This window comes from Anas acuta, chromosome 1, assembly GCF_963932015.1.
Source record: "Anas acuta chromosome 1, bAnaAcu1.1, whole genome shotgun sequence".
NCBI classification, from domain to species: Eukaryota; Metazoa; Chordata; class Aves; order Anseriformes; family Anatidae; genus Anas; species Anas acuta.
Genome location: NC_088979.1, coordinates 66,645,282 through 66,673,196, shown reverse-complemented (window position 1 = coordinate 66,673,196; position 27,915 = coordinate 66,645,282). Strand labels below are relative to the sequence as shown.

General features: G+C 41.9%; 1 long non-coding RNA gene across 2 annotated transcripts; it reads right to left on the bottom strand.

Moving 5' to 3' along the window:
• Window positions 1–6: 6 nt before the first annotated feature.
• Window positions 7–27,915, bottom strand: LOC137855922 (uncharacterized). 2 transcript variants are annotated; one of them, XR_011096052.1, is made up of 3 exons: window positions 27,842–27,915; window positions 21,160–21,309; window positions 7–9,025 (listed from the first exon to the last, which is right to left on the bottom strand). It is a non-coding gene; the product is annotated as an uncharacterized lncRNA (long non-coding RNA). The 2 variants fall into 2 exon arrangements; XR_011096050.1 differs by lacking the exon at window positions 7–9,025 and having other exon boundaries at window positions 20,953–21,309.

The window sequence follows — 27,915 nt, the reverse complement described above, 5'->3', positions numbered from 1 at the left end:
GCGGCATTTGGGGAAGGGGGGGAAAAGGGGGAGCCGGTGGCAACTTGCACCCCAAAATGTTCCGCCGGCAAAAGTTGGGATCGGGGTTGTTTGGGGGATTTGGGGTGTTATTGTGTTTTTTTTTTTTTTTTTAATAAGTCCGCTCTGGTGTCCCCCTCGCGTGATCCTAATCCCATGCGTGATCCCGGCCCCACTCGTGATTCCAGCCCCACTTGTGATCCCAGCCCCACGCGCACCACCAATGCACCCTTGGAAATTGGGGTGGCTGTATCGTAGCCATGGGGCAGGCTGTGGGCCTCGTCCCACGGCATTGCCAGCCACAGCCCTAGGTGCCCACGCAGGCCCTTGCTGCCTGTGGGGCATTTCAGCCATGATCTGGGGTTGGGTTAACGCGCTTTTTGCATCCTCCTTGGATGTGAGATAAGCTACACCTGTGCAAATCCCACACTGATTCCTCCTTAGACCTGTACAAACCATAACACCCACAGGCTCCATCTACATGAAAGTCTACATCAATCTGCACGGCAGGTTACAGACCCGGGTGCACGCACCTCCTTCAAACACAAGGGATGTCTGGTTAGAAATGGAGGTGCCAGCGGTTGGTGCCTGCCACCCAACGAGAGCAAAAACCCAAAAAACTCAGTCTGTGCGCCCAGCCTGAGCGCAGCGCTGCCTGTGGGATCTGGCCGGCTGGTTAGGGCAGGCTGTCCCATCTGTAGCTGCTGCCTCACATCAGGAGAGGGTGATGCGTGTTACTTTCCAGAAATTCATGCTTTTTAGCTAAGCAGCGAGCGACAAGCTGCCGGAGAAGTGCCATGTCATCACAGAAGGGAGAAACAATGTGCAAAGCCCGCAGTGGCAGGAGGGGGCTGTTGGTGTGATGGTGCTAGCGCGAATATCCGCGGGGCCATCCTGTTCTGGGAGATCCCTGCTCTCGGAGAGCAAGCCAAGCCAGCTGGAGGCTGAAGGTGGTGCCCTGGCACGCGTGGAGCCCTGCCAGCCCCGTTTCTACAGCCTCCTGGGCCGGTTTTGGGGCTGTGGGGCTCTATGTTATTCATTCCCGAGCTAGCCAGGTTTCATTTCGTGTCGGTCACCCTGCTCCAGCTGCAGGCGCAGCTCGGGCTGCCGTGTAGACACGCTCCAAGGGAAAGGTTTGAAAACCCGTACGTCCATACAGCAGGCTCTCGACAAACCCTCTGAAAATCCCGAGCCACTCCAGAGCTGCTTCTGTGCCTCTGCACAGCCAAGGTGGTGCTGCCTCCTACTGCCAGAAGTCCCCAGACCCTGTGGAAGTGGCACATCTTCAGCCTGGGGGACCCGCGGGAGCTGGCTCCTGCCTGCTCTGCCTGCTCACCTTCCCGGTGGGGTGGAGAAGGATGCGGGCAGGGACAGCATGCTTGAGACACCCCCTGCCTAACCGCGTCAAGATGAGGATGAAAAGGCAGAAAAGCAGGACAGCTCAGAGGCCACGCTTGGTCCAGCATTAGTAAAGCCACCTGAAAAGAGCCTTTTCTGGGACAATGCTCAGTGCGGCTGAAGACAGCCTGAAAACCAGGTAAAAACTCTCAGCACAGACATTACTTACGAGCGAAGGAGTGAGGGCGGCATATTTATGCTGACCTTTTAAAGCCACGGCCCATGCTGCACCACTCTCCGTGCTTCAAGTGAGATTGTGCAACTGGCATCGCAGCACGGACCCGACTCTCCCACGGAGCCCCAGCTTGCACGGTGATTTGCAGCAGCGCTTAAACCACCCTCCAAGTGGAATTTAGGGCAGGGGAGGCTTGGGCTGTCTCTGCGGCCTAAATCACTGGAGGTAGACCCCCTTTACATCAGCGGCGGAGCTGACCGTAGGCCCCTCTGAGAAGTGCGAGGCGTGCCGTGGTGCTAACAGGTGGCAGCGCACAAGCCCGGTGGAAAGTTGGAAGTGAAATTCTGTAGGCTAAATGCATCACCCAAACCAAGATCAATAGAAAAAAAGTAAACAAACAGCGTGAGCAGCACTGAGTGAATTAAATTTCAGGCGGTAATATATAATGATAGCAATATAGGCGGCATGTTTTATGTTTTTAATATGTTTTAATACATGAGATATTTTTTTTTCTTTTACATTTCTTGCATGTATATTGTTATTGCTGTGTTCTTTTCTTTCCCATCAGCTGCGATTCTCAGGCAGAGCAGAGTACATCAAGACTAACTGCATTGAAATTAATATCACTTGAAAATCTCAACTTAGCAGCCAATGCTGGCCTTGACAGCATTTTTGAAGCTCCTTGTATGTGATCCCACACCAGCAGGTTACCCTTCCAGCCCTGAATTTTCCTTTTCCATGATGTGTCCCATATATGACAAAGCATAGCATGATCCTAACTGTGATGTGCAATAAATGAGCACAGATCTGGCAGGATCTCGGGCCTCTGACTGAAGGAACACATTTTATGCTGCCTGTTGCTACCCGTGGCTTTCCTGCAGTCACCAATCCCCCTCGATCACCCCTCGCTGTGGGACTTGGCGATGTGGTTTGCAGCTCTTGCAGGGAGTGAAGCCTGCCTCTCTAGGAAAGCATGGTGTTGTATAAATACAAATAAACTATGTGCCATCTAATCCTGCTCATCGTATGTATATTCTTAAAGATTCACCTAGAAATTGCTCAGCTCCTTATTGGGCTCTTTCCAGTGTCATCAACTCTTTATTAAGAATAAGCAAGCAACCGTGCCCAGTCAAGCTAACTTTCTAAGAAGAGCTGAAAGCCTGTGAACAACACGTAATTCAAACCCATTACATAAAGAATGCGTGTAACAAGAAAGCTGAACATCATCTTAAAAGTTGACATTTCCCACTTCCCAGACTCTCTGTCTTGAGTGCGGCATAGCAACTGCCGGAGGAAGAGTAAAGATAATTTTAATGCAACATAAAATAAGGGGGAGGTGAGAAATACTACATTCTTCACATCCTGTGTGAAAAATCTCTCTCTAGTATCTCTTCAGCATAACCTACCTTTAAAACAACGTTCACCCGGCGAGCAACAAATTAATTCTCAGGGAATTCACAGGGCCTTAGCCGAACACTTTTGCAGGCCAGGAAAGGAGTTCCAGAGGTACCGTGAGATACAGAAATTTTTAAACAAGCTTCTGGTGACTAGCACAGGAAATTCCTCAGCATCGCTACAGTGTGTTTCAAGGACGTGATTCTCTCCTTCGTTACCCAACTTGTGCCACACCAATGCAGACGTGATTTTGCCCAAAAAAAATAATCCATCAGCATATCCTCCAGAGGGCAGATTGCTACCCTGCTCAGAAGGAAGGCCACCGAGCACAGGTACACTTTTTTTCAGCATGCAATGCACATCTCTTTGCAAGTCAGTCTTCACAGAGAGCTCCAGCAACCGCTCCGAGCTCCCGTGTAAGCTGGGACATGACATATACAGTCCCTCGGTGGGTGTTTACATAAAGCCCAGACACAAATCTCTTCCAAAGGATGGAGAAGGCAGGAAGCATTATTTAGTCTTGCTCCTGCAACTCGTCACCACGCCACGCAGTACCGGCTCCTCAGGGACACGTGCTCCTGAATTAGAGTAGGTGCTGCAGAATCAGTCCCCCGGAGCTTTAGGATGTGTTTTGTTTGTCCAGTGGGCTCTTAAGTAGTCCATTGAATAAGTTTTATAACAAGAAGGTTGCTATTTAAATTTCAGTACAGCGCCCCACTTTAATTAGATACTTACAGGCTTAAGCTTAATGGAGTTTTAAACGTAGCTCCTTTCATAACCTCGTAGAGTTTACAGCAAGGTAAAACCACTGGATTATCTAGTCCAGCCAGCTGTATATCACAGCCTATCCAGTTTCACAGTTTTTTTTCCTGTATTGAGCTCAGTAACACGCAGTCTGTGCTGCTGCACAGCCCCTAGTTTAGTATTCCAAACATAATAAAATGCACATTCATAAATAATGTTACTCACTGGACAGCATTACTTCCCCCCGTACCTATATGTCTTCGAGCTGATAATGTTTCATTAAGTAACTGCGAAGTTCCATCACGGTGCCAATCGTTGCTTCAGCAGAGAGCAAAATGACCTCTGAATTGGGTTTCCCTATTCGTTTCCACTTGCAATCTGCTCTGAAATTCCTTAGGATGAAAGTTGTGTTTATGTCTGATAGGTAGCGTGTGCTGAACCATAACTCTGATTCAGTACAAGTGCTCCTCATCCCGGGCTCTTATATACCCCTTTATTGCATTATTATATGCTATATTCGTTAGACGGTTCTTCTCTAGTCACTACAGAAGATGCCAAAAAATTATTGTGAATGATTTCTCTCCCGCAAATATCATCACAGTCTATTTATACACAGTAGCTTCTGAGATTTGATAAGACCAGAGCATAATGTGGCATGGATACAGATGCTGTCAAAGCTCAGTTAACACAACATATTTCATCACCCTCCCACTTAACATGCGTAATACACAAATGGTTGCAAACTATCACTCTTTTAAAGAAAAGAAATATATGGATTTAATTTTTAATGATTTAGCTTGGTAATTAATCCAAATTATTAGTTAACTATTGCTAAAACGGAGAAGTATAATGGATTCCGTGGATAATGAAAATATTTATTATTTTAATAAGTTGCGTGGCTGGAAGTCTCAGTCAAGTCTCCGTCTGCCGGCCACATCCTGCTCCCGACTCGCATGCAGGACCCCCGCCGAGGTGCGTCGATGGCCGTGTCCCTGAACGCAGAAATATAAATCGCTGTTTCCGAGTATTGATGATGACATCTATCATGTCAGCTCTAGAATTGATCCGTCTTAAATTATGAGCCAGGGCTGAAGGAATTATGCCAATTAGAGACACACGCATTTCTTTTCCCTCGTTTTTCTCTTTCCTGTGTATTTTTTTCTCCCACACAAAAGGTTTTGAGACCTATTTGTGCTATCGCAGTCCTTCTGTTTGCCTGAGTAAGATCTAAAAAGAAGATGTAATTGCTGGACAGAAGCACTACGAGGGCCGTTTGGGGCTCAGGGGAGGGGAAGGTCAAGTTTTTAACCTGCAAACAAAAGGACCGAGCCCAGCGTTAGGACTGGGCTTTCCCTGGGGGCCAGCTCAAACAAAGCCCTTTTGCTGGATGGGGGCTTTTTGGGCGATGGGGAGGGCACGACCTGCGGTGCTGGTGATGGGTAGGACCGGCAGACATGCACCCTGCTCCCAGCACAGCACCTGGCCAGGGGTCCAAGGGCTGAGGCGGCTGCTGTGGGGCCAGGCATGGGATGGGGGCAGAGGGGAGAAGCGTGTTTTAACCTCTCCTTTATCTTCCCCGTGAAGGTTTCTGAAATTGTGAGCAGCAGCAGGTTTAGTTAAGCAATTACTCCGCACGCTCTTCTATCCTATGCTTCCTGTGCACTCTGTTCCTGCCTGGTAAACGACTTTAATAAACGCCCTCATTATCATTCTCTGCGACCGCGCTGGTTTTAAGGTTGCATCCTCTCAGAGCATCCTCGGAGCAGTGGCTCCCCAAAGAAAACCTCCGTGCTGGCAGAGCAGGCAGGAGACAAAGGCATTGGAGCAGAGCAAGCCCCTCGCCCCCCTCCACACCGAGCCAGGCAGGCTGCGAGCTCCCCTCCAGCCCGCATGGGCAAGACCTGAACGAAGCCAGCACCACGACATCTGGGAAAGATTAGGATGATATATATGTTTTTGGATAATTACATTTACAAACCAAAACAAGGAGGAGAGGCAGGTGGTCCTCGCTGAACAACCACAGGTCTTTTGTGTGCTCTCTGGGGGGCTCTGGTGTTGCGGTGAGCTGGGCTTGGGTACCAGCAGCCGGGATGTGCCATGGGGCGCGGAGTGGGGACAGAAGTACAGCTTCCATGCGGTTCCCATTGCCACCCTTTGCATTCCCCAGGTCACCTCTGGTGTGAAAAATGGGCTCTCCCAGCCTGGCCACCCAAATTGAACCAGCAATTGTAGCCATGGCCAGGTTTAATACAACCCCCCAGAAGCTATTCTACCCCAAACCTGAGTGGAGCACTCTGCCTGGGAGGTAGGTCCTGCTGAGGAGCCTTCTGCTCCTCACCCTTCTCTTTGGCAAGACAAAGAAATGGTTTATCCTCATCATCCGGTTGGAAAGTGGGTGTAGATGTGGGCTTCCCAAAGGGGTTGCTCCCCTAAAGGGAAATCTAATGGTGAGGAACAACAGAGAGGTGATGGTGATAATGCCACCTGGGTGGCAAGGTGACTACTCAGAGGTTACAGGCACTTGAGAAGAAAAAGAAAAATTAAATAAAGAGTTTGGTGTGGGATCCTTTCATCTATTCTTAATGCCTCAGGCAGTGACAGAGGACTTGCCGTGGGCACAGGTCAGCCCATCCCTGCTACGCTGAAACATCTCCTCTGCCTTCCTCCAGGAGCTGTGGGCTCTGGTCAGGGCCATGTCCAAGACTGTGGGCTGGCAGGATGGCTGTTGGGGCCCAGGACAGCCCTGCTGACCTTCCCTCACTATTTTGGTACTCGATGAACTGTGCTTCCAGCAAAGCCCCAACAAATGTCTCTCCGTTACAGGCTAACAGAAGCATCATGCAGGGGGACGTTTTGTTTCATGAGGGAAAGAGGGAGCCTTTTGGAAAGGCAGGGAGGTGTTTAATGCAGCATTTCTGGAAGTCTTGGTGGGTTTTTATGTACAAAAGATTGTGTATCCAACTCAGAGGGCACAGACCTTAGAGAAATTCAAAGGGTCTTTTGAAAAGAGGTTAAATATATTTAAAATTTATGAGTGTGCACCCATGCAAATTGGAAAAGGAAATTAAACTATATCTGCAGAAAAGGAAAAATAAATCTACTTACATATGATGTAATTTAGAAAGTCAACTGTACCTTTGAATGATGTCTGGACGAAAGGATAAGGTAATGCTGAGGAAGGCTTAATATCTGGGCTTAAAAAGCCGCATGGGGCCATAGGAAAAGAGGGTTTGCAATATACTTGTATACTCATTGTGAATAGTTTCCAGTAGAATGAAAACTATATCTAGCTGGTTTCGGCTGAGAGGGAAAGATACACAGCCAGACCAAGTTCATTTTTTCCAAACTCACCAGCGTTTTCTAGAGCCACACTCCATGTAACTAATTTGAGAACATGTGCACCAATATTTTTGCTTGAGTCTGTTTAGTATTTGCAGATCTCTATTTCCTCTGCTATGCAAAATAAACTTTTAGTCAAAATAACTGGAGTGAGAACAAGGGGAAAAAATGATGGTAGAGAGATGTAAAGCAGAAGGAAACAATTTGTGTGGGCATTTCAGAGGGAACCAAAGCATTGCCATTGCTCTTAACGAAAGCAGCCAACACTAGTGACAATATCTTCCTTTCAACTCAGGCTGGAAGTTATCTGTAACCAGTAGGTCTATGGAGGAGACTCTTAATGGTTGGTATAAGGGTCTCCTGCCACCAAGAGCTGGCACAAGCAAGCCCCCAGGACAGCGGGGTGCCTGCCCCTACCCATTATTGCAAAGACCAGGACACCTCCTCCCAGGTACACATCGAGTGAAGAAGTGATGCCAGTGCACAGGCCAGCCAATAAAGGCTTCTGTGCATTATGCAGTTACTAAAGGTATGCAAATAAATCATTACGGAGCAAAAAAAAATTAAAAAAAAAATAACACAAAGTTAATCTGGTGTTTGAAGCCCAGCCCAGTGCAGGGCACTACGATCCACATGCCGCATTAAAGGAGGGGGTGATCTCAGCTAAATTCCTGGCGAGCAGGTATGCACTGGCTAGCACCGAACAATTGGGTCCCTGGGTGATAATTTTATTGAGGAGGCCAAGAAGAGGACGGACGCAGAATTAATCTTGCTGCACTACGCTCTTGCTGATGTGAGGGCGAGAGAGGACTCCACTCGGTAATGCTGACACCGCAAATCCCTTAATGAGCACTAAATTCACTTAACAAAACTCTAACTCCCTCAGATTTCTGACCGAGCTCGGCCTGCCAGCTTTACCTTGGAGTTTTCTACCTTTCGCTAGTCTATGCCATGAACCTGAGCATCAATAAATCCAGTACTCCTTTTTATTCGCTGTACCTGTTTATTCCTTAGTATATTTACCCTTTTATTAAGAGCTTCCACTTGGTTAAGACTTGTTCAAGTATAAGCTCAACAGGAAGCATTTTCCTTTATACTGTAATAACTCTATATTGTTGCCTAGAGGGTGACAGAAAGTAACGTAAGATTCATAAAAATATAACTGTCTGAGCCAAGTAGATAGAATTATGGTAAGCATTAACCAAAGCGTATTTCTCTGTCCTATAGGGTGAAATCAGAACATCTTAATGTTTTCTTTCTTGGGTCACATAACTCTGCAAAGGAACACCAAGAGAAATGAGAGACTGCTTCTGCTTGATCGTTACAGTCTGTACCAGGCTCCTGAACAGGTTTGCAAATAAAATTACTTTATTTCATTATGTGTCATTTTACGTTTTGCCCATGCACCGCCCCACTGAGACCATTTGGTTTCAGACACTTTTTTTTTTTTTTTTAAAGCTATAAGTAACTGGAATTTTAAACTCATTTAAACTGTAATTCAGGATGTTTCTCATAGCCCCTTTTCATGTTTAACCACTAAATGAGTGCATCCTTAGAAAAAGAGAAAGGTGTGTCTTACCCTCCTCCATTTTATATTCAATATTGAAAATCCCACACCTTCAAGAGGCACCCTGGTGGGTAAACTTTAACCTTTTTGGAAGCAATGTGGTGGTTTCTGAACACAACTTTTTTTTCTGCTTTAGATTGGAAAGGGCAATGTAGACACACTAACCTTCAGGTCTGAGCCATGGGGGGGTGAAACAGCCCATAATCTCCCCAGTCCTATAGAGAGAGGAGCCACAAACCTTTCCCTGGCGAGGTGCAGCAGCAGGGTGGCGGGCAATCTCACCTGTCCCCAGCAGTGGGGCCATGTCCCTTCCTGGGTATAAGCCTCAGGAAAGACCAAGGGCTAAAAACAAGGAGGTGTCTGAGCCCTGTCCTCCATGCTCTGTGCTCCTGAAATACAGAGAGAACGTTTTGGGTCTGAAATCCTGTAAAGCCATATGTTCTGTGCCAGCAGCTGGACCAGCTCCATTAACATTAACAACAAGATTCCCAATAACATCCCACCATGCTGTGGACGAGCTACCCACGTAGAGCAGCTGTTTCCAGTGAAGAGGAAGCAAAATTAGAGTAGCAGCAGGATAAATGCCACAGGCAAAGTCGTGGAGGTGATATTTGATAGCAACCAGGGGTGGGAAAGAAACCTTGCACCTGAGAGTCTGATAGAATAAAGGACAAACTGAAAGAATAAAGGATGAGATGGCCTATTATGGCATGTTGGTTATTTCATTTCCACATTTAGTTTTAGCAAGCCTTAAATAAGATGGAGTTAGCTACAGCAGTGTTGAGTAGACAGGATGGAGTTGAAAACTCTTGGCCATTTTTCACATCTCTAGGCTTCAGGGTTCTGCTGTTTTCTTTGTTCTGGTTGTCTGGCAATAATTTAATATTTTTATTTCTATATTTATTTTAATTCTTAAAAAGCCAAGAGGTGGGGATATGTTGACAGACTGGAAAAGGAAGCTATTATTAATTAAAATTATTTTAAGTCTAAGATTAAAATAGTGCTCCTGCATATAAATTTGCTTCAATGAGCTGGACCCACGGTGATGTTAAATCACTGCATAAATTAGGAATTGTAGCAGATACTCTGGCTGGGGACTAGATGGTGACACGATTTTAAGTGGTACAGATTCTGTTTTCCCTGCATCCTTCCTATAGGCACATGCAGCTTAGATGCAAGTGGGTAATTACCCAACTTTGGCTTTTTTTTTTTTTTTTTTTCCGCTGTCTTAGGATGGACTAGCCTGAAACCCATGAAAAACAGTGGAAATTTCCCAGACACCTTGAGTGTAAGTTGGACCGGGCCCAGAAAGAAGCAGAGTATGGAAATTTAGGAGGCAGCAGTTATCTCTGTTGTTTGCTGGTAGAGCAGGAAGGGAACTCTTGCAAAATGCCATGCAGCCTGCTGTTCGTTATGTCTAACTAATGCATGCATTCACCACCAGTGAGCCTCTGGACAGATCTAGCTCCATCTGAAAAATCCCATAAGGAGGAAAAAATATGCTATCTATATAAGAAAGCACACATAGCAGCAGCCCAAAGCACCCATTCTCCTCCAGAACCAGAGCTGACGGGTGCACCAAGCCAGTGCTATGCTAAGATGGGGGTCAGCACAGGGACTATTGCAGCCAATCTTTAGACAAGGTGTGCTTATTTACAACAAAGTCCACTATGACTTCCACCAGCTGCACATGGTCCCCAGGTGACCACCTGGCTCCTCTATAACTTCTCCATCCTGTCCTCTTCTTGTCTGTAATTAAAAACCATATGCACTGAGCTGAGGTGACTGCTGCTCTCCCCCCGAAATGATCATTACACTCTGGTGCTGAGCTTGTTCATGGGAGGGGAAATCTAGGGGAAAGGGGGCTGGGTGGATCCCAGAGGATACCGAGAATTGGTGGGTCTTGGGTCGATCACGGCAGACACACAGAAATCTGGAGGCAACGTGCAGTCTGCCAGACCCCGCAGAGTTGGGCTGCAGAGACCTGAGCCACACAGGACCACTGCGGTGTCATCTTCTTAAATAGGAAACGGAGAACAGAAAGCTATCCTCGTGCCTGGTGTGACATCCCTCGTGACTAACTTCTTCAGCAGAGTCTGATCTGCATTCCCACACGATCTGCAGGGCAACCTATAAAATAAACTGAAAGAAATCTGAACGAGAAAGCAGGAAAAGCACTGACAAATGTACCATAGCAGAGCAGTCAGCAAGGGCTTTGCCTGATGCTGCAGGATTGTTTTTTTTCTCCAGCACCACACACTGATGCACAGGCAAGATTAAAAAGAAAAAAAAAAGGCAAAAACATTATGTCCTGACAGTGCTGATGCATGAAAAAATTTACTGAATCACACAGGGACTGACTCTCACTTCGTATAGGAAAACATGAGAAGCAGTTCAACCAAGTTCAGCTGAGTTACACCAAAATATGCCCGTACAGATGAGCTGATGAAGACCTCACAGAAATACTGGAAGACATTACAGAGCCATAGATCTGATTTCATACACAGCCCTTATGTTAATTCTCCATTTGTAGGGGCAGCCTTTTTCCGTCCTGGGCTTTACCATCCCAGACAGCAAGCACAGTGTGCTGTGTGATGACAGAAAGGTGTAAGATGGCACTGCAATTCTTCACGTTTGTGACCTCAAAGGCACGACAGGAATGGAGACCAAAGACTCTGCTGCTACTCCCCTTTTTTTGGGGCAGGATAGCTGGGACGAGAGACTTGCTGAGGTCTCACTGAGGTCTCTAACAGCCTCTGTGGGACTGGCTGCCACGTTGTCAGCCAGGATGTGTATCCCTCGAGCTGTTTATTTGCATGACTGTAGAGGAAGAAGAGGATTTGCCCCAAATGTCTTCTTATTTATGTTCTTTCCTAACTGTTTTATTATGCCTAATTTGTCATCCTTAGAGGATGCCTCTTATCATGTGCAAATTCTTTTTATATTATTATACTGACACAGAAATAATAGATGCCTGATTTACATTGTAATCTTCAGTAAGAGGGATGTTTGTATTTTTTGAAAGTGTTATAATTTTAGTTGCTTCTCCATGGGGTTTTTTGGCTTATGATTTTGTACTGCGATGTACAGAAAGGAAGGGGAGTTCAAGTGTTCATTAGAGACACCTCACGATGAGATCCCAAATTCTAGTCCCTCGCTAGGACACTGCAGTCATCAATGCAGACAGCAAAGCATTAAAAAGCTCTTAAGTAAATAATGACTGCGATGATCATATAGCGGGAAAAGGAGTAAATTTTCAATTCACTGGGGTTAATAGTTAGATGCTCAATTTTCTAAACAAAGATTACTACCCCTTCTTACCTACACTTAATACGCAACCACAACATTAAAGCTGAGATAAGGAGAGAGATAAAATTCACAGTGGGAAGCTCCATACAATGCAGCATTTACAGGCGTGCTTCCACTGTGCAGCTGAATTCTTTGGTGCTGTGCTGAAGCCAAAAGCCAAATCAGTCCTCCTCCACCCTGTAGGCTGACCTCAGCCCACGTAGCACGGCATGACTCAGACTCCAAGGAAGTTGTCCTCTTTCCTGGAGCAAACAGAGCCCAAGGCTGCTAGGAAAGGCACCTTTATTCTAGGTCTGTGACAAGTAGCAGTTTTTATCTCTTGGCAAAATGTGAAATGCTCTTTTCCCAGGTAAGGTTGCCTATAAATTTGGAAATGAGATGGTGCACTGCCTGGTGTCGTGTGCTGCCACTGTCAGCATTTGGAGTGGGGACCCGTGGCACCCGATGGCACTCTGTGACACCTCAGCGAAGAAGAAAACATCTAGGGGAAGTGAAGCTAATTTGGCAACACCTTTGTTCTGTGGGACCCGATCTTTTCCCTGGCAGTAAATGTATCCTCTCCCTGCCAGTGAAAATAACAATACCGAAGAGCAAGGGCCTAAGTCCAGCCAAAGAGTAATTGGAGATCAAATGAAAGGGCAAATGGTTAAGTTTCATTAACACTCTTCTCACTAAGCACTTCCCCTGCAGTGCAGCTCCTCCTGCATGTGAGGACAATATGGGATACCAAGGACAGGGATCCTGTCCATATTTCTCCAACATTACATGCAATACTGGCAGCATTTTCATTTTCACTACAAAAAAAAAGCTCTTTTATCTTTCATGTAGTTATTTAATGTCCCTCCTTTATAGGCTTTCCTTTGGAATCACGGCACAAATGATTTTACTGGCTATCTGACTGTCATTCTCTTTAACACAGTCTGTGGTTCGCTGGTTGATGATAGCTTAAGCGGAATTTAATTGGTAACATATTGTCAGCTGAATTAGGGGCCATATGATGCAGATTTAAACCTTGGTAATTTTTGCATAAAGAACAATCTGTCAACAAATCACAGCAAGAAAAACAGCCATAAATCAGTTTGTCAGGTTTATTAGTAATTGCAGAAGTTCTGTTGTCTTCTTTGACTAGGGTCTCTCTTCAGTAGCTCTGAGATGTTTTTTGAGATGCAGGTAGCTTTGTAGGAATGCGGATCTTACACCTCCTGTACACACACATGTACACAAGCATACAGCACTTGCAATTGCAGAGCACTGGAGATAATGACCTAGACAGCTCCTCCAGCCCTGTCTTCTTGAATAGATCAAACCACAGCACCACACACAGATACTCTATTGTAGTCAGTCCGCATGCATTTAACCATGTAAGCTGAGGTTACCTTCAGAGGAGAACGTTGTCCTTTCGCTATGCCTTTGTATTAATGCTGGCTGATTTTGCATCATTATTCTTCTCCTGATAGGTTCACATTTTTTTCCTCCAAAGGTTGGTGTTAACATTTTTCTGACTAGAAGCTGGGATTTTGACGCAGTCTTATTTATTTATTTATTTATTTTTTTCTGAAATCCTGCAGTTCTGAAGCCACTTTTCCAACTTTGACAATATTCACTCTTGTACCGTGTTTGCCTTAGCATGGATTGTCTTACAAGGCATTGGGCTGGTTTCATGACACGAAACTGCCAAGGGCAGCTTTATATTGTTATATTGCCCAATGTAACACAGAAAAGGAAAGGTTTGCCCAGAGGACCTCGGGGAAAGGGTCTGTCTGCCCCATCCTGGAGACTGCAGAAATACACTGAGTGTCACACATCTGCTGGGAAGGGATTCCTGGGGTGTCCTAAAGGGGACCTGCAAGCCACCTCGCAGACTCCCCTCGTTTTGGGGTATACACGGCACATACAATCACTGTAAAGGAGCTCCCACTGTGACAAATGCCTGGCATGGGAGATCTGGCACCACACACACACCGTTCCTCTCCCCCTCTACACATCTACTGACCCTGCTCATCCTTTGATGCCAGCCTACATCTACTGAGCAAAAGCTGTCCTCTGTGGTAAAGGTGCACTGGGTCTCTGTTTCAATTCATGTCTAACAGGATTAATTTTTCTTAATGGTCAAGAATATGCAAAGTAAGTCCAGATGAGGCACTGATTGAACAGATATCCAGTGGGCATCATTATGAAAAAGATGGGCAATCACAAAAAAGTGCCCCATTAATATTTTATTTAAAAGGATGCCTTATGTATTGCGATTACCCTTGGGTGACAGCGACTGACAGAGCACGTCTATCACTCATGATAAAAATTGCACGATGATCTGCACCGCTGTTCATAAGCATGATATAAGGTACAGTAGTTGTTACAGCAGCATAATGTTCATATGCAGTAACAAATATGCTACACAGAGACATGCACATAATTAAAACGACGCTCGCTGGCTTGCTAGCACCGTTTGCCAAAGAATAAGTTGCATGCAAGTGGATTTGCATACAAATGAGATACTGTCAGAACAATAATGGGACTTTGATAAGACCACATACTCATGTCATTAAGTCACTTCAGTAGCTAAGGAATATTTAGTTAGCATTAAATGAGGACAAAAGTTGATCGTTTCCCCTCCCCCCCATATTAAAACAAAAGCCAACAACGCGCATCCAGTTAAAAATACTAAGGCATTCTTAAATTGCAAAGATACCACTGTTAATGCCATCTTTTGAAAGTTTTATGATGTACTGTGGGATTAAAATTGCACTTTTTAACACAGAAACCAAACGTATTTATTATTACGTGCTATTGTCACATGTATAAGCCTCCATGTCACCTGTCTGCTTGGTAAGTGTGGCTGTGGTATGGCGTGTGATTTTTTAGAATAAACAGATTTAAAGACATTTAAATTCATACTTATTTCAGTTGTATGCTTAATTGTAATTTAATCAGCGTAGACTAAATACATACTGAAATCTTTTGGTGAATCACTTGCCTCTGAATACCCCTTTTTTTTGCTGTACTTGGAGACCTCTTGGAAATGTCTGAACTTTGGACTTGATCCAGCTATGCTGAAATCAATGGGATTTTTTCCATCGACTTCAGTGAAAACAGGTCCCTTGGGAATAGTCTGAACTTAGATGTATTGCTCTGCTTAGCTGGTAAAAAACCTTCCAGAAAACCATCTCATGGCAATCTCAGGGTCTGTACATCACGTGTTTTAGAAGTAAACAAGCTTACATTAATTTTGATGGTTTTGCCTGTAAATAATCAGAGGAAAAGTTAAACACTGAAGAAGGAACTTCTCAAAGGAGAAGCCAACACTTAAAATAGCCTTTTGCTGGTGGTGGGAGACCTGCTCATCCTGTACTGCAGGAAATGGTCTTGCATATTCGTTAACTCCTTTTCTAACTTGAAAAATGGTGCAGGAGTCACTCAGAGGAGGGTAAAAATTAATATTAATGATTTCATTTTGACAGGAATGAACTCATTACCATGCACATTTCCAACGTTTTTCAACAGTTAATTTTAGCTGCTGAAAAAGACCTCTCTTTCTAACTGAAAATATGGTAATTTCACATTAAAAACTGTGTATTAAGAAGTCTTTCTTTGCCAAAGTTACAAGCACTTGACAGGGTTTTATAAACCACACTGAGTACCTCACAAACTTTCAATCACACATTATAAGAGGACTAAAAAATCCAAAATTAAAATCAGTTGCCTGATTCGAGTTTTGTAATATGTATTTTTTTAAAGTTACTGCTATTATGACAAAACAACTAAGACATATGGAAGAAATACATCAGCTTTTAAGATTCTGTAGATTCTTTTCAGAAAGGAAATACAATACTATGCTATAATAACTGCCACTTCCATTAATAAAAGATACACTGTTGTGTTGGCAGATAGAACAATTAGAAGTTACAATTAAAAATTAATAATAATAAAGTACCTAATGTAAGGCAAATTCATGTTAAGATGAATATCTCTGTTTAATCTCTGGCACATTGAGTTTGGGGCACTATTTATATGGTTTGCCAGCAATACCTATATTTGGCTGCCAGTGGGCTCAGGGGGTCCTGAGAAGCTCTAGGTGACGTTTGAAATACATTTCTCTCTCCTTTGTTCAAGATAGGTAGACAAACAAATCTGAAGATTTTGAAGGTTTTGAAACAGTACCACTAATAAATTGGACATTTTAATCCAGCAAAACCTTCCAAAGGAGTCTTCAATGCTTTTGAAAGGAACAGCATGAAACCTCCTCTGTTTTGCTCTGGTCTCTCAAGGGCAGTTGGAAGAGATGGAGGAACTCACCTTCACTGGATTCACTCCTTCCCCAGTTGCTGCCTCTCCCCTGCCCTGATGCTAAACCTTCTGCACTTTCTGCTTCTGTAAAGACAGTCTTGCAGAGCCTGGGGCATGAGCCCTTTCAGTGCAGTGTGTGAGCTAGGCATGGAAAAAACAAGGTAAATAACTCCCTCCAAATGCTGTCAAACTCACAAAATACACAGCCTGAAAAACAAAGGAGATTGCCTTCATTTCCTTTCCATTCTAATCATCTTCAGGGCTATTTGTAACAATAGTAGGCATAACACTGCCAAGAGCAAATGTGATTTCCAAGTTGGAGTTCCTTTCATAAAATGGATTAGTTCAATTTTCCAGATGTCAGACAGGTGTGCAGTTAAGTATATGCTGGAATTCAGTTTTGGTGATTAACACTCATAATGACTATTTGGCTATGACAATCAGATCCTTATTTTCAAACCCTACCATGTACTGTTCTAGTACATTTACTTCACTTATAGCCACCAGCCAAATTCAAGATCAGCTAGAAGGAAATTAAGAACCAATTTATTATGCTTGTGCTGTTTGTACTACATTCATCATCACTAGAAGGAAGTGACTGTGAAAAGGAAGGGTAAAGAGGTATTATGCCAATACACAGAAAGAAATGAAGACGTGTTGCTCAATTCCATGCGGTGGTATTGTGAAAAAGATGGAAGAAAATGCATTTGAGATTTCCCTGTGTCACTTGCATCTCTTGTCCCTTTGCTCTGCAGAAGTTACTCACTTCCAGAGCTACACTCCATGCCTACCCACCCAATCTGAGTGGTCCAAAAAAAAAAAAAAAGCTTCTGCTAGTAAGTAGCTAGGATGTGGAGTTATACAGGTGAGTATTTTGGAAAGGTTACTCCTTTCAGGAAAAAAAAAATAATATATATATATATGTAAAGATATATATATATAATAAAAAATGTTTCTATATCACCTTCTCTGACTCAGCAACCCTTGCTCATAATGACTTTCATATTTAAATGCCTCTCCAAAGTTACCAAGTACAACATCTTCTCCAGATGGGCATATTTTGTTAAAAGAAGGAGGCAGGTTTCAGTAAAAGAGGCTTCTGGCAATGTTCAGGTGGAGCAACTGACCAGTTACTTACACCCAGCTGGAGAGCTGCCCAAGCCAGTTTTGATAACTGCATTTTGCACTCTGATTCAGGGCTGACAGCATTTTCACAGGAGCTTGAGATGTGTCTGTGCTGAAGCTGGGAAGCTCAGACTTACACAGCTTTCTATGAGACACAGAGGGCTCCAGCCCATCAAACCCTGATTTAAGCACATGCATTTTGGAGGGACTGAACAATTTCAGAGGAATTGTGAGTCAGGACACACACAAAGAGAGCTGATCACACCACTAAAGATTTGCTTCCATATCTGTGCTTAATTCTGTATTTCAGTTCTAGGCATCTCCATATACCTTCGTACCAGACAGAGTTATTGCAAAACCGTAACACTTCAAGAAATTAATTAACCTGTTGAGCTAGAAACAAATCACTTGAAAAAGTGATTCCACGTGGTCTTGATGTCGCAATAGATTTGTTCTCAAAGGAACTGCTTGTGTGCTCGAAATCATGTAGCTGCTATGTCATATGTGGGAGAGTCTAGTGTTGTGGTTTGTCTGTTGTATTGCCAATACTGATCCTGAAAGTATTGTTCACTGATTGCTGGATAATTAGGTGTTGTTAATAAATCAATAAACTTCTTCAATCCTGATTTGGTTTAAATTACATAAATTGAGTGTGGTTTTTTGTCCTACAGAAGCCAGAATCTGAGTGTACTGATAGGCAACAACATTGTGACCACTCAATGCAGCCAGGTAAAAGAAGCTCACAATAGTTGGTGATGAGAATTTTCAGTATAATAAAGCAAGTTTCCATCCTAGCAATGAAGTGAGGATGTAAAGACTAAATCTTATAACTGGTCACAGGAAGGAAGCAAGAGATGAAAAGACAATTCGACTTGGTAAGCATGGCAAGTGTTTTTCCAGGCTTATGAAGATCACATTTTGGATCTTGCTCAGTCTGTCAGCCCCACACAGTTTTAAATCTGCTTCTAGTTCCAGGCAAGCAAGCCTTCCTTGGGCACTTTCTCGCATGCTTCTCTCTTTCACAAACACACCTACACAACATCTTGCTTCTTGTCAAGCTTAAAAGCCTTTTCTGAGCTTTCATAGTACTGTTCTACTTTGCAGATGCCAAAATACCTTAACTTGACCCTGTCTCTCGATGGATTCTTAAAAAATGGCTTTACTGGCATTTTAACAAGGACCTTTGTATAAAGACCAAGTAAAGATTTCTCAATGTTTGTTCCACTTTGCAAGTTTTATTTTTTTTTTTATTTTTTGCCTGGATATTAAAGCAGTATGGTTTTTGTTAAAGAGCAGAATTAAGACTTACATCTGGAAAAGTACCAGATGGAGTTATTAGAAAAAAGTAAAATGCCTTTTCCAATTGAAGAATTGAAGGTATGAAGGTATACATTAGAAAATAACCTCTTCAGTTATTCTTCTCTCTCTCTCTTTTTTTTTTTTTTTTTTTTTAATTTTGAGGATAGTGTCAGATGAAACATGGACTAGTTCTTTTCTGGGTCAGGCTCCATGAGAGCGAATTGGTGTAGGTGGAGCCAATAATAACTCCAAGGAACACTGTGAAAGCAACATCACATAAAGGTCTCTTAGCACCTTTGAAGAGGGATTATGTGTCAGATCTCCTTCATTATCATTGCTTGTTTGAACCATATGAGCAGAACTGGGCCTTGAGAGTTCCAATAGCGATGTAGGCCCATCTTAACCTGAGCTCAATGTATTTCTTTGTTGCACTAAAAGAGTACTTCAGAAGCTTGCTGGACCAGATCTCAATGACTAGCCCAAATTCACAGAATTGACCCAAAGGTACCAAAATGATCCCAAATCAAGCAAAAGCAAGGCTGACAGGAAAGGCTTCTTTGCACTGAACATCTGCTGTCACTGGAAAAAGATTCTTGGGAATCTTGAGAGAGCCTGAAAACTCGTCCACTTTTTCCAGTGATGTAGTCCAGTGCCTGACCACCCTCTGGGTGCAGACCCTTTCCCTAACCCCCAGCCTGACCCTGCCCTGTCCCAGCTCCATGCCGTCCCCTCGGGTCCTGTCGCTGTCCCCAGAGAGCAGAGCTCAGCGCCTGCCCCTCCGCTCCCCTCGTGAGGGAGCTGCAGGCCGCCATGAGGCCTCCCCTCAGCCTGCTCTGCTCGGGGCTGAGCACACCAAGGGGCCTCACTGCTCCTCATATGTCTTGCCCTCCAGACCCTTCACCATCTTCATAGCCCTCCTTTGGACACCCTCTAACAGTTTTATGTCTTTCTTATACTGTGACACTCAAAGCTGCGCACAGTACCCGAGGTGACACAGTAAAATATCACACTGATGAATATAGCCCAGATGGAAGAAATCCATGGGGCTTTTCACACATTTTAAGCTGTGAACCCATTGAAATGATTTGCTGGAACAAGTCCCCAAAATTTACATATCTCTTTCAGCAAAGGAAAACAATGTTAAATGCTGAGTTTCTTAATGAAGTCAAACAATTAAGAGAACAGTATAGTCTTAAAGTCAGTGTGCAAGTTCAGCCAATTATAATCCTAAAGCACGATGGTGAAGCCAGTGTTAATTAGCCAGAGAAGGGAGTCATCAGGTTAAATTTACATCTAAAAGAGCTACAGTAGAATTCTGTGAACAAAAAGAAAAAATGTTTTAAGTTATGATGTTCTTGAATAACCAGAATTTGGCAGTCTGTAGCGTCTTTGTTTGTTTGTTTGTCTGTTTGTTAAAGCTAAATATTAAACTAACTCTCTCCCATTTAAATCAACTTTTACATTGGCTTTCCTGCAAGTGTAATTTTGGATGTTGTGAATTCTTATGAAAATGAAGTGTTGGCAGATAATTAATCTATGAGGTACAGCACAAAAAGAGAGACTATGAAAACTTATCTCTTTTTTTTGTGCTACACTTTCCTACCACTTTCCCACCATTTAATAAATTTCAGGGATATAGGAAATGTCTTCGAGCTTCTGGTTGAAACACTAAACAATTAAATGAAAAAGCGAATGCATATTTTTATTCAAACTGACATATAATATTTAAAAATGTCTTGAATAGTAATGTCTAGGACAGATTGAAAAAAATATATATACACGAGTCCCCTTCAAAAACAGGTGAACAGTAACAAGACCCTTTTGTAGGCTAATAATTCAAAAATGAGGCACACTTTTTCTATGCTGCCCATGTTTTGGAATAGATGTCTTCTTTAGGTCTACATCTGTTTTTCAAAACACTTATCTATACTCTTCTGCATCAAGTGTTTCCCAAACACAAAAAAATCATGTTGTAGAACTTGAACTGTGATAAAGTGAATATGCCAATAATGTCTAATAATCAGCTTTGCCATTTGAAGTTGTTTTGCATTAGAAAGTGCAACAGCTTCCCCTTTCTCTACCATTTTTTTCCATCATAGAAGCTGTTTTTTCAAGATCACACATTCAGTCAAAAGCATAGTTCAAACAAACTGGGTGACTGACCCAACACCACATTCACTTTCCAAAAAAAGTGTTTTCATGTTTGTTTCTGTAGCTTGTATCTAACTCTTTATCACCTCACTCCTTTCATCCTAGTAGTTTATTCAATCTGACACAGCTTCAGGTTTTTGTTTTTTGGTTTTGGGTCTTTTTTTTACTTTTATTCGGTGCAGCTGAGAAAAACGTCTTACAATGTGTCAATTTTAATATTTGCTTACTCTACCAATGCACAAACGGGTATTTTAAGGTCTGCCCCTGGGGAAGCAGCAAGTGCAGTTGTTGATGCTGTACCACACAGTGCCAGTAACAATATCTGGGTGGCTGGGCTGAAGGTTGATAAACCTACCTGCTTCCTCAGCCTACTCATTCCTCCCCCTCCTTCATCCTCCTCAGTCTTCCTTCAGGAGAAACTTGATGCTGCTGTCACAGTGAGCTGGGACTCATCCTGGTCAGGGGACTTCAGCACCTTTAAACATACAGTCTGGTCCAGTTTAAGCTGGTTCCCAAAAACAAAGGAATTTAAACATTCTAAGGAGTGAGCAAAATTTTCTTCAAACATAGAGAGAGTCAATGAGATGTGGCATTGAAACAGTTGCATTAACCTTTTTTTTTTTTTTTTTTTTTTTTTTAACTGTGAGGTGAAAGGCACTGTAGAAATGCAAAGTGCTACTGTCACAGCTGTTCTCTGAGTTGGTAGGGGCACCTGACTCTTTCCTTCAAGGCAAAACACATAGCTAGGATTTTTTTGCTCCTGTGAAGACTGTTGCCATATCTTATTTTACATGTAGACCAGATCTGAAGTTGTTTCTTTTTTAAATGTTTCTATAAATTGGTGATGTAATCAGATGACACTTTAATAACTAGCCATAACTTTGCCTACTCTATATTATTATTTCCATAAAAATGAAAATTAAGGAAATTACTGAAGGTTTTACATTTGAGGAATATTTTTTTTCTTTTCCACTGGTGACTTTTCAGCACTATTAAGTCATAAATCACTTGAGTTATCTGGTAGTTTGTCTAATACTTGTGAAAGTATAAGCCTTCTAAGAGATACTTTGGTGGAGAATTCCTTTTTTTTTTTAATTATTTTTATTTTTAACTGTTTATTTCTTGCCCCTTTATCTTATCAAATCATCAAATTAAAATTCCCAAACTGATCTTCTGTTCATTTATAGCACATCTCCTCTGAGGACAGGATCTGAGGACTTTTGAGAACATGGATTTTTAATAAGCCTCCATCCACTACATCAACAAAAAAATATTTACAAAAATAAGACACATACAAGTGAAGTCTGAGGCCTTGCAAACAACTGCTAGCTGCTATCACAGTCTGCACAGAGACGTGCAATTCCTAGAAAACATTTGAACAACTGATGCTGTAGGGCAAATGGATTACAAAGGACAACGCTGCAGTCAAAGGGAAAGCGATCACAAATAGGTATCTGTATGTTGTGCATGTGCATCAGTATGCACATATGTATTTAGGGGATATAGAAACACATTTATGTAAGTACATGCATATTAACCTTGCATGCAATCCTGTCATTTTTAGGATTTCAGTATGAAAATATTATAAGATAAAGGTAACATATTGTCATCAGAAATTCTTTGACATGCATAAAATTAGCGTTTAAGAGATTTTAGGGTAGAAGTAAATTTTTCTGTTGTTGAAACCTGGTTTATGTAGAATTGATTACTATTGCTCAACTGGATTTTATAAAAATGCTTCTTTTGATTGCAACAGAATGAGACATTTGATATGATTTAACTGTGAATTTCTGACGGGGTATTACTGTCTGAGATAGAGTTGCCTATTCTTGAGCAAGCAAACTACTATACGATGTTATGTTTTGTGCTACTGTGTAATGAAATGCTGTAATTGATATAGGTTTTTACCACACTGACTATCATACAGTACAATATAAAATAAAGTACCAGAAAAGAACAGCATTTTTCTAATTCTAGATGCTTATATAAGCATTTGGGATTGTTGCATTTTAGGGAAGTGACAATTATTCTCTCCATATTCACTTGATTCATGAATAGTGCAATTTCCAAGCATTTGTATGTGGTTAACAGTGCTCAGAGAAAAAGCACCATAACAAACAGTCAAGTGGCTATAAACCAGATCCCTCCATGCTGACAGACTAATTAATCTGATCATTCTTCAACACCAGTGTTTGTTATGTGAGCGATGGCACTGAGCGGGTAGGCAGCAGCTAGCAGCAGCCAGCTACAGTGGTCACCTATAAACCAGTTGTCTGAGGGCATCGTGTTTCTCTCACGAAAGCCAAAGGCTAAATCTTTACTGATCCCATTTTTATGTTAGTATTATTTAGAATATTGAGTACCACTGACTCAGTAGCTGCCAATTTCCTACACAAAAAAAAAAAAAAAAAAATTACAAGTGGAAAATTTGCTCCTCGAAAGCCAAATAACCAAATTCCTAACACCTGCAAGTGGTTTTGTCTGGCAAGAGGCTCCCAACCCAAGACGCATTCAGGAGCTGAAGGAGGGACCTGATCTCCTCCTGTCTCTTTTGGCAGACACAAAATGAGCTCTACAGAGCCTTGTAGCCTCCTGTGGCAACACCTAGCACAGTTACAAGTGCAAATAGTTAGATGTGAACCAGACTAGTTTGGTGTTGAGCAATCTCAATTGAAAGGTCCTGCTGTAGCTTGGTAAATGCTCAGCTTTTTTTAAGGAAACCTGTGAGAAAAGTATATGTAAAACAATAAACAAAACAAACAAAAAAAGCTGCAACCAAAAATGCTGCTAATGAAACAGCAAATATTGTAAACATCATTGAGGTGTTTTTTTTTTTAAAGTCATTTTAAAATTTCTCAATTCATGGGCAATCGTTCTCAAAACTTGTGCTCCAGGTCACTGCAGCAGGCTGGTGATTTCTTTGCCATTTTAACAAAGCATCAGGTACTAAGACAAAAGAAGCTTGTATTAAATTCCTATCATCCTGAGAACACAGCAAATTTCTAGCAATATGCTGCCAGGAATAATGTGAAAAACATAAAATCGAGTTATAATTTTTGCATTTATTTATTTATTTTTACAAAATTCTCATTAAATTTCCCATCACATTATGAGCAGCAATTGCTGCTATAGAAAAGCAACAACCTAGAGCATCAGATATTCTCTGGTGGATCTTTCAGACCCAAACCTGCTTAGCTTTTAAGATTAGACAAGATCAAGCCTACTTAGACAAGGAAGGCCATCTGTTTTCAAGGATCCAGCTGCTATCCCTTCAAACACAACTCACTGTGGACTCCTATAATTTATTAATCCCAGGATAAACCTGTAAGTCTGCAATATCATTATTTGACTTCTTTATATCATTAGCTTGAACATGTTATCAACTGCTGTGCAGGTAACAGTCAAAAAGCTAAGGAGATTTGTCAACCCTCATAATTAATATCTCCCTTCTTTTAAGTTACCAGGACTCCAGTTTAACACAGACTTAAGCTTATGCCTGACTTTCTGCGTGTGGACAGTTCTGGTGAGCATATTAAAGATTGGCACGTGTTTGTGATTGCTTCCATACCTGGGACCCATGTTTGAGATTTTCTTGCCTGTCCAAATTTCTTTCTGAAATTGGTCCATACAGGCATATGCATAAGTGTATGACTTCACTGTTTTGTTATTTCTAAATTTGCTCTTTCTTCTTCAGAAAGGGGGAAGCTAAAAAACCCACTTGACCCATGTGAAAATGGTATTTTTTATGAAACAAAGCAAGTCATGAATTATCTCAGCCCCCAAAATTTATGTGATTGATTTAAAAGTGAAAATGTCTTTTTCTCAGTCAGACAACTCTGAATTGGCTAAATGACTGGATGGATGTTAATAAAACTTCCCTTTTGTCTGCAAAATGATGGTGTCTGGTCCCAGGTGGAGCATGATAAATCAATGCAAAAGCTACTTTTCTCAGAAAGTTAAAAGTGAATGAAAATAAGGGTTTAGAATGTAAGTGCCACGTTAGTTGCATTTCAGAGTGTAACTACCATGATGGCATAATCTTCCTGCTAAAAGCATATTTAACAAGATGAGATAAATATAGCTTTTTATATATGCACAAGTGTATACCTGGCAAATTCTAAGCTCTGCAATCCTTACAGTGCACTTTCCAGGGAGAGTGTGAGGTAGCCTCTCATTGAGGTTAATTATATCTTTACCAAGACCATCACAAGAAGTGGCACAGAGCTATTCAACCTTGCTGCCTGAGCAGTGATCATGCTGTGCCACCCTCTGTGCCTAAAAAGCAGCAGGAAGAAAGGATAGGTTGGATGTTCCCATTTTCAGGCTTTTTGTTTCTGGGACTTCCCATATGTTTTGTTTTGTTTTTGAAGAAGTGGAAAGCAAGTGTTTAAAACATTTTTTGTATTAGATAACTTCTGTTTAATTCCTTCATTCTCCCTGACCTGTTTGTAGGTGAAGAACTCAGGTTGATGCTTTCACTGTCACACTCTTTCCTGTCTTTCTCTTCTAGCTCACACCCCTCTCTCACACTATTTTGTTTTAATACAATCAGGATTTTCCAGCTCACTGAGGATCCTCAGGCCGAGGATGCCAGGACATTCTCTGTGTCTACAAATGTGGTGATATGGCTGGATCTTTAACAGTAGTGGCAGGTAGCTCCACCTTTGCAGGAGGCTGAACAAAATGCTTTTAGAATTTCTTTTCCTTCCTTCCTTCCCTCCTTCCTTCCTCCCATTTTTTTTTTTTTTTCTCATTCTCTATCTTTGACTGGAATATGGGATTTTACAAGAGTACACAATCATGGGAGCTAATGTTTTGGGTGAACTCAAAACACTGAAAAGCTATCTTTAAACAGGTGAAAAAACATATTAATCACTAAGAATCCACCCTAACTAATCCTTTCCAACATCCTGATATCAAAATCATTTGATTTGTCGTTAGGCCCCATTGCTTCATATCCAGTGCGATACAAGGCAACATGGAGGAATTACCATTGGTTATGTTGTTAATTTCTGTTTGCAGAAGGCAAGCAGCCTCCTCAATTTATACATCATTTCCTGACACCAAATGAAAGGTTCTGAAAGGTTTACAAACTCGGCGAGACTCAACAGAGGTCCTTTCACTGTGAAAGCACAGCTTAAAAAAACATTTTATATAATCCTTATTTTATAAAATAATCTGTCTGGCAATTGTGGTCACTTACTTTTTTGTTTGTTTGTTTGTTTGTTTGTTTAATTGGTAATAAAAATTACCTCTCTCTCTGAATATGTACAGTGCCTCTAACTGTTTTGGCATCAAACCCATAGCTTGAAAAATAACTAGGAAAGCCTAGGACTTGAATGGAGTAGATCAGGGTTGCACTGCCTTGTTCATATGCCGTGAGAAGTTACTCACATTGTTACTGATGGTTACTCAGTGCCTGCGTACAAAACCCTAGTGCTGACACTTCCTGGCTTTTCACTGCTTGATTTCACTGTCTTCCCATTCATTTAATACCACAACTTCCCTTTAAAACCATATGAAAAGCAAACAATGTCAGATGGGGGAGGAAAGCTTGTCTCTGTAAGGAACATCTTCCAAAGATGACCTCCGGATCCTCAGCATAACAGATAGACTTTGCAGATACACATGAGCCTTGCTATATGGGGACTAACCACACTTTCCCATGTCCTTTTCTAAAAACTCCTGAATGATGCCACTGTGAGAAGATAGATCACAATCCACCAACAATTGCATCTAAACTTTTCCTCCAAATGGGTGCAGTCTTCTAGAGATGATCTCCAATGGGTGCAAAACAAGATTTCTTTCTGTTGCCCAAGGCATCTTAATAATACCATTATACTTATAAATCCAGTACCTTACACGTATACCTCAGTAGGTGTAGGTCAACGTAGCTCCACTGGCTTGTCAAAGTGGTATTGATTTACTCCAAATAAGCATCTGACTTGGAAGTCAAAGGAGCAGATGTACAATCAAGCAATCTTGTTCCCTGCTATGTGATTTTTGCTACCACTTAATAAAAGTGATAAAAAAAGCACTAAGAAAGCGTATTTGTTTTATCTTTCAGTGATTATTTTACCTGGTAATTGCAAACATCCCGTGTTAAGTCTAACAAGAATTAACTTATGCTTTGGCAAATACTGGTGGTTCCCTTCATGTTCCTCCCTGATAAAGGTAGTCTGACTTTGATATTGCTTAAAGCAGTCATAGCCTTTGTTCTTCAGAAATGATAAAGCATTTCTAATTCTGAGTTTTATAATACTACAATACTGAGAGACAGATTTTATCTTAATAACATCTATATTATGATAAAGAACCAGCTACATGACAGGAAAGCGAACATTTCAGTTCATCTACAATTCTCCATCACATCAAAAGACACTACATGTGAGAATGATATGCTAAAACTTCCCATTATGCAGTTTGGAAACACATATATTTATTCTAAAGGAATTGGTATTGTTAACAGTAACCTCAGTGGCTGATCTAGATAATGTTTCCCAGCCAAAATTGATATTTTAATTACAGTGTAATAAGATACTGATCTTATTTCTGTAAAATCTTCCAAGATATTTCTGTGAGCAAGATGCTGATTATAAAGAGCTGTTCCTGATACAATAATTGCAAATAATAACACAAACACTATCCCTCCCAGCTATGTTGTGACACCTGAAGTGCTGGTATTTAATGCAACCAGTGATGAAATAGGATAAACTCAACAAGAATTCTATTTCCAGAAAAAGGTAATAATTTCTGCAAAGGAACAGAGAATAGGACTGAACCACTCCTGACTCCAAAGAGAGAATTAGTCATTTATCCTATATAGAAAAAAATAATAACCCAAGTCCGCCGTATATTCCAGGAATAGAATATCTGAAAATACAGAGTAAACCATATGCATGTGTGCTTCCACTTAATATGCACACTGGTAAATGCATGCTTATATTTTAAAAGCCCTCTCTCCCACATACACACTTTCATTCATATAGGTGAACTCTGTACTCATACGTATTTATGATGGGCCCAATTCTTCCTACCTTGGTCGTATTGAGAGGCAGCTTACCCTGCAGTAGCTCCACTGAAATCAAGCAGAGATAATGCTCTTCAATCT